The sequence below is a fragment of the Scyliorhinus torazame genome, unplaced genomic scaffold (assembly GCF_047496885.1).
Source record: "Scyliorhinus torazame isolate Kashiwa2021f unplaced genomic scaffold, sScyTor2.1 scaffold_577, whole genome shotgun sequence".
NCBI classification, from domain to species: Eukaryota; Metazoa; Chordata; class Chondrichthyes; order Carcharhiniformes; family Scyliorhinidae; genus Scyliorhinus; species Scyliorhinus torazame.
The window spans coordinates 112,501-120,000 of record NW_027308304.1 but is presented as its reverse complement, the minus strand read 5'-3'; positions in this window follow the sequence as shown (position 1 = coordinate 120,000).

The following is a 7,500-nucleotide window of genomic DNA, read 5'->3' as shown; positions in this document are numbered from 1 at the left end:
ACGACTGGCCGCCACGGGCGTGACCTCTCGCGCCCGAGAATCTGCTCTCGGCCAAGGCTTTCGGCGCTCGCACGACACTTGCAACCAGCCGGCGTGCGGCGCCTGACTTCAATCAGGTTTCTGGGAACGCCCCGACATGTGCCTCTGTGCAACCCGTTAACCGTGACACATGCGACTGCAACCCAAGGGAACCAGGCACGGGAACGCCGCCGCCCCGCGTCGCCTGAAAACAGACTTGGGCACCCTGGCCTCCAGGTGTGCCCGAAAACAAGACAAGAGGTGCCCAGTCACAAAGGCTAAACCTCGACAGACATTTTATAATGTGTCTTCTACCATATATGTCTGTCTCTTCTTGAATTATTGTACAAGGATATATATATATATAATTGTGTCTTTGTTTTCTCGCCATTAAAAACTTTGTAAGTGTTTCTCTCTCGCCACAGAAAAAACACTTTGTCTGTTTTTTTTACAAGTATGTTTCTCACACAAGAGTTCACAGAAACACATTGTTTGTATCAGAGTTACCGCCGGCTCGGACTCTGACCGATTTTTAGGCCGGCAAATGAGTTCGAAAAGTCCGTCAAAATTGTTGCTAAAACCCCTTGAGGACTTCCGAGTGCTCATTGGTAAGGCCTTCGATTTGAAATCGGGACCGTACCTCAAAGTAGCACTTTCCTGGGTACTTTCAAAGTGCTACCGCTGCCAGAAAATGTTCTAAAAATCGTGTTCCCGAAAATCTCCGGGCACCCCGCCAACCCCTCGTGACGCCAAATGCAAATGGCAAATCGGCGGGAGGTCGCCCGGTAGTCCATCCGAGGAAGGCGCTCCAAATCCCCGCAAATCGACTTTTTCAAAACCTCATCGGCACTACCGAGGGCAAGTGGTTAACCAGCTGTCCGAGACATTCGACCACAAATGCAAGTGGCAGCTCGGCGGGACCAATCCACTCCACCTTAGCGGGAACACCCCCACTCTGTCCTCGGTAAATCGGCTGGACACGACCTCATACACTTCCGAGGGCAAGTGATTAACTAACGGTAGGGTGCACTTTTCATATATGCACGTGCCCCATCGGCGGGACCAATCCACTCCTCCGTTCCGCTCTCCTGCAACCTTGGCCCCGGTAAAGCGGCGGCACAGGACCTCATAGACCTCCTGGAAGTCGCCAGAGGCCAAGTCCGACTGGTTTATGACTTGCCACTGCCTGGACCTGCCCCCACAGGCTAAGTCCGACTGGTTTATGACTTGCCACTGTCTCCACCTCCCTCCACAGGCTAAGTCCGACTGGTTTATGACTTGCCACTGTCTCCACCAGCCTCCACAGGCTAAGTCCGACTGGTTTATGATTTGCCACTGTCTCCACTGGTTCATGACTTGCCACTGCCTGGACCTGCCTCCACAGGCTAAGTCCGACTGGTTTATGACTTGCCACTGCCTGGACCTGCCCCCACAGGCTAAGTCCGACTGGTTTATGACTTGCCACTGTCTCCACCTCCCTCCACAGGCTAAGTGCGACTGGTTTATGACTTGCCACTGTCTCCACCAGCCTCCACAGGCTAAGTCCGACTGGTTTATGATTTGCCACTGTCTCCACTGGTTCATGACTTGCCACTGCCTGGACCTGCCCCCACGGGCTAAGTCCGACTGGTTTATGACTTGCCACTGTCTCCACCTTCCCTCCACAGGCTAAGTGCGACTGGTTTATGACTTGCCACTGTCTCCACCAGCCTCCACAGGCTAAGTCCGACTGGTTTATGATTTGCCACTGTCTCCACTGGTTCATGACTTGCCACTGCCTGGACCTGCCTCCACAGGCTAAGTCCGACTGGTTTATGACTTGCCACTGTCTCCACCAGCCTCCACAGGACAAGTCCGACTGGTTTATGATTTGCCACTGTCTCCACTGGTTCATGACTTGCCACTGCCTGGAACTGCCTCCACAGGCTAAGTCCGACTGGTTTATGACTTGCCACTGTCTCCACCAGCCTCCACAGGCTAAGTCCGACTGGTTTATGATTTGCCACTGTCTCCACTGGTTCATGACTTGCCACTGCCTGGCCCTGCCTCCACAGGCTGAGTCCGACTGGTTTATGATTTGCCACTGGTTCATGACTTGCCACTGCCTGGACCTGCCTCCACAGGCTGAGTCCGACTGGTTTATGATTTCCCACTGGTTCATGACTTGCCACTGCCTGGACCTGCCTCCACAGGCTGAGTCCGACTGGTTTATGATTTGCCACTGGTTCATGACTTGCCACTGCCTGGCCCTGCCTCCACAGGCTGAGTCCGACTGGTTTATGATTTGCCACTGGTTCATGACTTGCCACTGCCTGGACCTGCCTCCACAGGCTGAGTCCGACTGGTTCATGACTTGCCACTGCCTGGACCTGCCTCCACAGGCTTAAGTCCGACTGGTTTATGACTTGCCACTGTCTCCACCAGCCTCCACAGGCTAAGTCCGACTGGTTTATGATTTGCCACTGTCTCCACCAGCCTCCACTGGTTCATGACTTGCCACCGACTCGGCCAGCCTCCCCAGGCGAAGCGCGGGCGTTTGGTGACAATTCCAAGGCAGACCAAGGCAAACACGGCCCCTTGCGCGGCGGGGAGCCGTGCCCGGCCTCGGCGGGGCGTCGGGCCGCCGTTTGGAGCGCCGGCCGAAAACCCGAAAAAAGGGCGAAAATCGGAAAGAATTCGCGCCCGATCGGGCCGAGCGGCCGGCGGGGCGGCAGCCCGGGTCGGTCTCCGCAGACCTGGAGGCTCGAGGGGACCTTTCCGACCAAAGTCCATTTCTCGATTTTCCACCTCCTACCAATCTGCAGGTACCCCGCCAACCCCTCGGGACGCCAAACGCAAATGGCAAATCGGCGGGAGGGCGCCCGGTAGTCCATCCGAGGAAGGCGCTCCAAGTCCCCGCAGATCGGCTTTTTCAAAACCTCATCGGCACTACCGAGGGCAAGTGGTTAACCAGCTGTCCGAGACACTCGACCACAAATGCAAGTGGCAGCTCGGCGGGACCAATCCGCTCCCTTTAGCGGGAACACCCCCACTGTGTCCCCGGTACCACGGCTGGACACGACCTCATACACTTCCGAGGGCAAGTGATTAACTAACGGTAGGGTGCACTTTTCATATATGCACGTGCCCCGTCGGCGGGACCAATCCACTCCTCCGTTCCGCTCTCCTGCAACCTTGGCCCCGGTAAAGCGGCGGCACAGGACCTCATAGACCTCCTGGAAGTCGCCAGAGGCTAAGTCCGACTGGTTTATGACTTGCCACTGCCTGGCCCTGCCTCCACAGGCTAAGTCCGACTGGTTTATGACTTGCCACTGGTTCATGACTTGCCACTGCCTGGCCCTGCCTCCACAGGCTAAGTCCGACTGGTTTATGATTTGCCACTGGTTCATGACTTGCCACTGCCTGGCCCTGCCTCCACAGGCTAAGTCCGACTGGTTTATGATTTGCCACTGGTTCATGACTTGCCACTGCCTGGCCCTGCCTCCACACGCTAAGTCCGACTGGTTTATGATTTGCCACTGGTTCATGACTTGCCACTGCCTGGACCTGCCTCCACAGGCTAAGTCCGACTGGTTTATGATTTGCCACTGGTTCATGACTTGCCACTGCCTGGACCTGCCTCCACAGGCTAAGTCCGACTGGTTTATGATTTGCCACTGGTTCATGACTTGCCACTGCCTGGCCCTGCCTCCACAGGCTGAGTCCGACTGGTTTATGACTTGCCACTGCCTGGACCTGCCTCCACAGGCTAAGTCCGACTGGTTTATGACTTGCCGCTGCCTGGACCAGCCTCCACAGGCTAAGTCCGACTGGTTTATGACTTGCCACAGTCTCCGCCAGACTCCACTGGTTCATGACTTGCCACCGCCTCGACCAGCCTCCCCAGGCTAAGTCCGAGCGTTGCGGTGGCCATGCCAGTGCCGACGAGGTCTGATCCGGTCCCTCGCGCTCCGGAGAGACGTCCCCGGCCTCGGCGGGGCGTCGGGCCGCCGTTTGGAGCGCCGGCCGAAAACCCGAAAAAAGGGCGAAAATCGGAAGAAATTCGCGCCCGATCGGGCCGAGCGGCCGGCGGGGCGGCAGCCCGGGTCGGTCTCCGCAGACCTGGAGGCTCGAGGGGACCTTTCCGACCAAAGTCCATTTCTCGATTTTCCACCTCCTACCAATCTGCAGGTACCCCGCCAACCCCTCGTGACGCCAAACGCAAGTGGCAGACCAGCGGGACGGACCACCGGTAGTCATGCCGGGAATGAGGTCTCGGCGTCGGCATAAGGTGGGTGGATCGGACCCCATCCGGCCTACGGTTCTTTTTCAAAACGGCGCCCCCGGCCCCCGCCGGCGGCGGCCTTGGCGGCCGGGTGGGCGCCCCTCCTCGAATCGCCACCCTGCCCCGGGGTGAGCCGCTTCGCCGCCGCCCGGCGCCGTCAACAACCTTGTCCTGGTTTATGACTTGTCACCGCCGCTGGTTTATGACTTGTCAGCACCGGCGGACGGCCTCTCGCCGCCCTTTGGACGCCCCGGCGGCGGACCGTGACCCCCCACGGCTGGCCCGCGCGGGGCCCGCCACCCGCCCAAGGGGCGCCCCCTGCCGTTCGCCCACCTAACGCACGGCTGGAACAGCACCAAGCCCCGCAGCCGGCCAACGGCGGCACACACTGACCGCAGCCCACCGGAGGCACGTCGGGCCGTGGCCGTACCCCGCCCGACAGCGCCCCCTGCGGGCCACGGACCAGGCGGACGTTGGGACGAGACGATCCCCGGCCGAGGCGCTCTCTGAGCCCGCCAGGGACCGGTGCACCGCCGGCGGACGCTGCACCCGGTACACGAGCGCCCTCTGCCCGCCGGGGACCGGTGCACCGCCGGGGGAGTCTGCACCGCGCCCAGGAGCTCCCTCTGCCCGCCAGGAACCGGGGGGACCGCCGGCGGAGGCTGCACCGGGCCCAGCAGGTCACTCTGCCCGCCAGGGACCGGGGGGACCGGCGGCGGAGGCTGAGCCCGGCCCAGGAGCTCCCTCTGCCCGCCAGGAACCGGGGGGACCGCCGGCGGAGGCTGAACCCGGCCCAGGAGGTCACTCTGCCCGCCAGGGACAGGGTGTAACGCCGGCGGAGGCTGAGCCCGGCCCAGGAGCTCCCTCTGCCCGCCAGGGACCGGGGGGACCGCCGGCGGAGGCTGCACCGGGCCCACGAGCTCCCTCTGCCCGCCAGGGACCGGGGGGACCGCCGCCGGAGGCTGCACCCGGCCCAGGAGCTCCCTCTGCCCGCCAGGGACCGGGGGGACCGCCGGCGGAGGCTGCACCCGGCCCAGGAGGTCCCTCTGCCCGCCAGGGACCGGGGGGACCGCCGGCGGAGGCTGCACCGGGCCCACGAGCTCCCTCTGCCCGCCAGGGGCCGGGGGGACCGCCGCCGGAGGCTGCACCCGGCCCAGGAGCTCCCTCTGCCCGCCAGGGACCGGGGGGACCGCCGCCGGAGGCTGCACCGGGCCCAGGAGCTCCCTCTGCCCGCCAGTGACCGGGGGGACCGCCGCCGGAGGCTGCACCCGGCCCAGGAGCTCCCTCTGCCCGCCAGGGACCGGGGGGACCGCCGCCGGAGGCTGCACCCGGCCCAGGAGCTCCCTCTGCCCGCCAGGGACCGGGGGGACCGCCGCCGGAGGCTGCACCCGGCCCAGGAGCTCCCTCTGCCCGCCAGGGACCGGGGGGACCGCCGGCGGAGGCTGCACCCGGCCCAGGAGCTCCCTCTGCCCGCCAGGGACCGGGGGGACCGCCGGCGGAGGCTGCACCCGGCCCAGGAGCTCCCTCTGCCCGCCAGGGACCGGGGGGACCGCCGCCGGAGGCTGCACCCGGCCCAGTAGCTCCCTCTGCCCGCCAGGGACCGGGGGGACCGCCGCCGGAGGCTGCACCCGGCCCAGGAGCTCCCTCTGCCCGCCAGGGACCGGGGGGACCGCCGGCGGAGGCTGCACCCGGCCCAGGAGGTCCCTCTGCCCGCCAGGGACAGGGTGTAACGCCGGCGGAGGCTGCCTCCGGCCCAGGAGGTCCGTCTGCCCGCCAGGGACCGGGGGGACCGCCGAGGAGTCTCTGCCCGTCCCAGATACTCCCTATCCCTACCCCTAACCGTATCCCTAACCCTATCGCCTAACCCTAACCCTATCCCTAACCCTAACCCTAACCCTATCCCTAACTCTAACCCCATCGCCTAACCCTATCCCTAACCCTATCCCTAACCCTAACCCTATCCCTAACCCTAACCCTAACCCTATCCCTAACCCTAACCCTATCCCTAACGCTAACCCTAACCCTATCCCTAACCCTAACCCTAACCCTAACCCTATCCCTAACCCTAACCCTAACCCTATCCCTAACCCTATCGCCTAACCCTAACCCTATCCCTAACCCTATCGCCTAACCCTAACCCTAACCCTAACCCTATCCCTAACCCTAACCCTATCCCCTAACCCTAAACCTATCCCTAACCCTAACCCTAACCCTAGCTCTAACCCCATCGCCTAACCCTAACCCTATCCCTAACCCTAACCCTATCCCTAACCCTAACCCTAACCCTAACCCTAACCCTATCGCCTAACCCTATCCCTAACCCTAACCCTATCCCTAACCCTAACCCTAACCCTATCCCTAACCCTAACCCTATCCCTAACCCTAACCCTATCGCCTAACCCTAACCCTATCCCTAACCCTAACCCTATCGCCTAACCCTAACCCTATCCCTAACCCTAACCCTATCGCCTAACCCTAACCCTATCCCTAACCCTAACCCTATCCCTAACCCTAACCCTAACCCTATCCCTAACCCTAACCCTAACCCTATCCCTAACCCTAACCCTAACCCTATCCCTAACCCTATCGCCTAACCCTATCCCTAACCCTAACCCTATCCCTAACCCTATCGCCTAACCCTAAACCGAACCCCAACCGCAACCCCCAACACCAAAAGGCACCGGGCCGTAAGCCTGCACCCGCACCGGCAGTGCCCTAGCCCCCTCGGGGAAGAAGGGACTCCGTCTCCACACCGCACCCGCCCCAGCTGCGCTCTCTCCCCGCCACCGCCGAAGGCACACGATTTGAACCGCTCCTCCCGTCCGGGGAAGCACACTCGGCAGCACGCCAACCTCCTTCCCAACGGGACCAGGACCGAAGGGCACACAGACCCTCCACCACCCCACCAACGTGACCCCAAGCCCGGGCACCCCCTTCAAATTCGCCCGCTGGGACGTGTATTAAGCCCGGCAACAGTTATTCAAGCAAAACCGCAGCCGCAAGTTGAAGTGACAACTCATTAACCAAAACAATATTGGGCAAGTCATAAACCACTTTCCACTCTGGACAAGTCATAAACCAGTTTCCTCTCTGGACAAGTCATAAACCAGTTGGACAAGTCATAAACCACTTTCCTCTCTGGACAAGTCATAAACCAGTTGGACAAGTCATAAACCACTTTCCACTCTGGACAAGTCATAAACCAGTTTCCTCTCTGG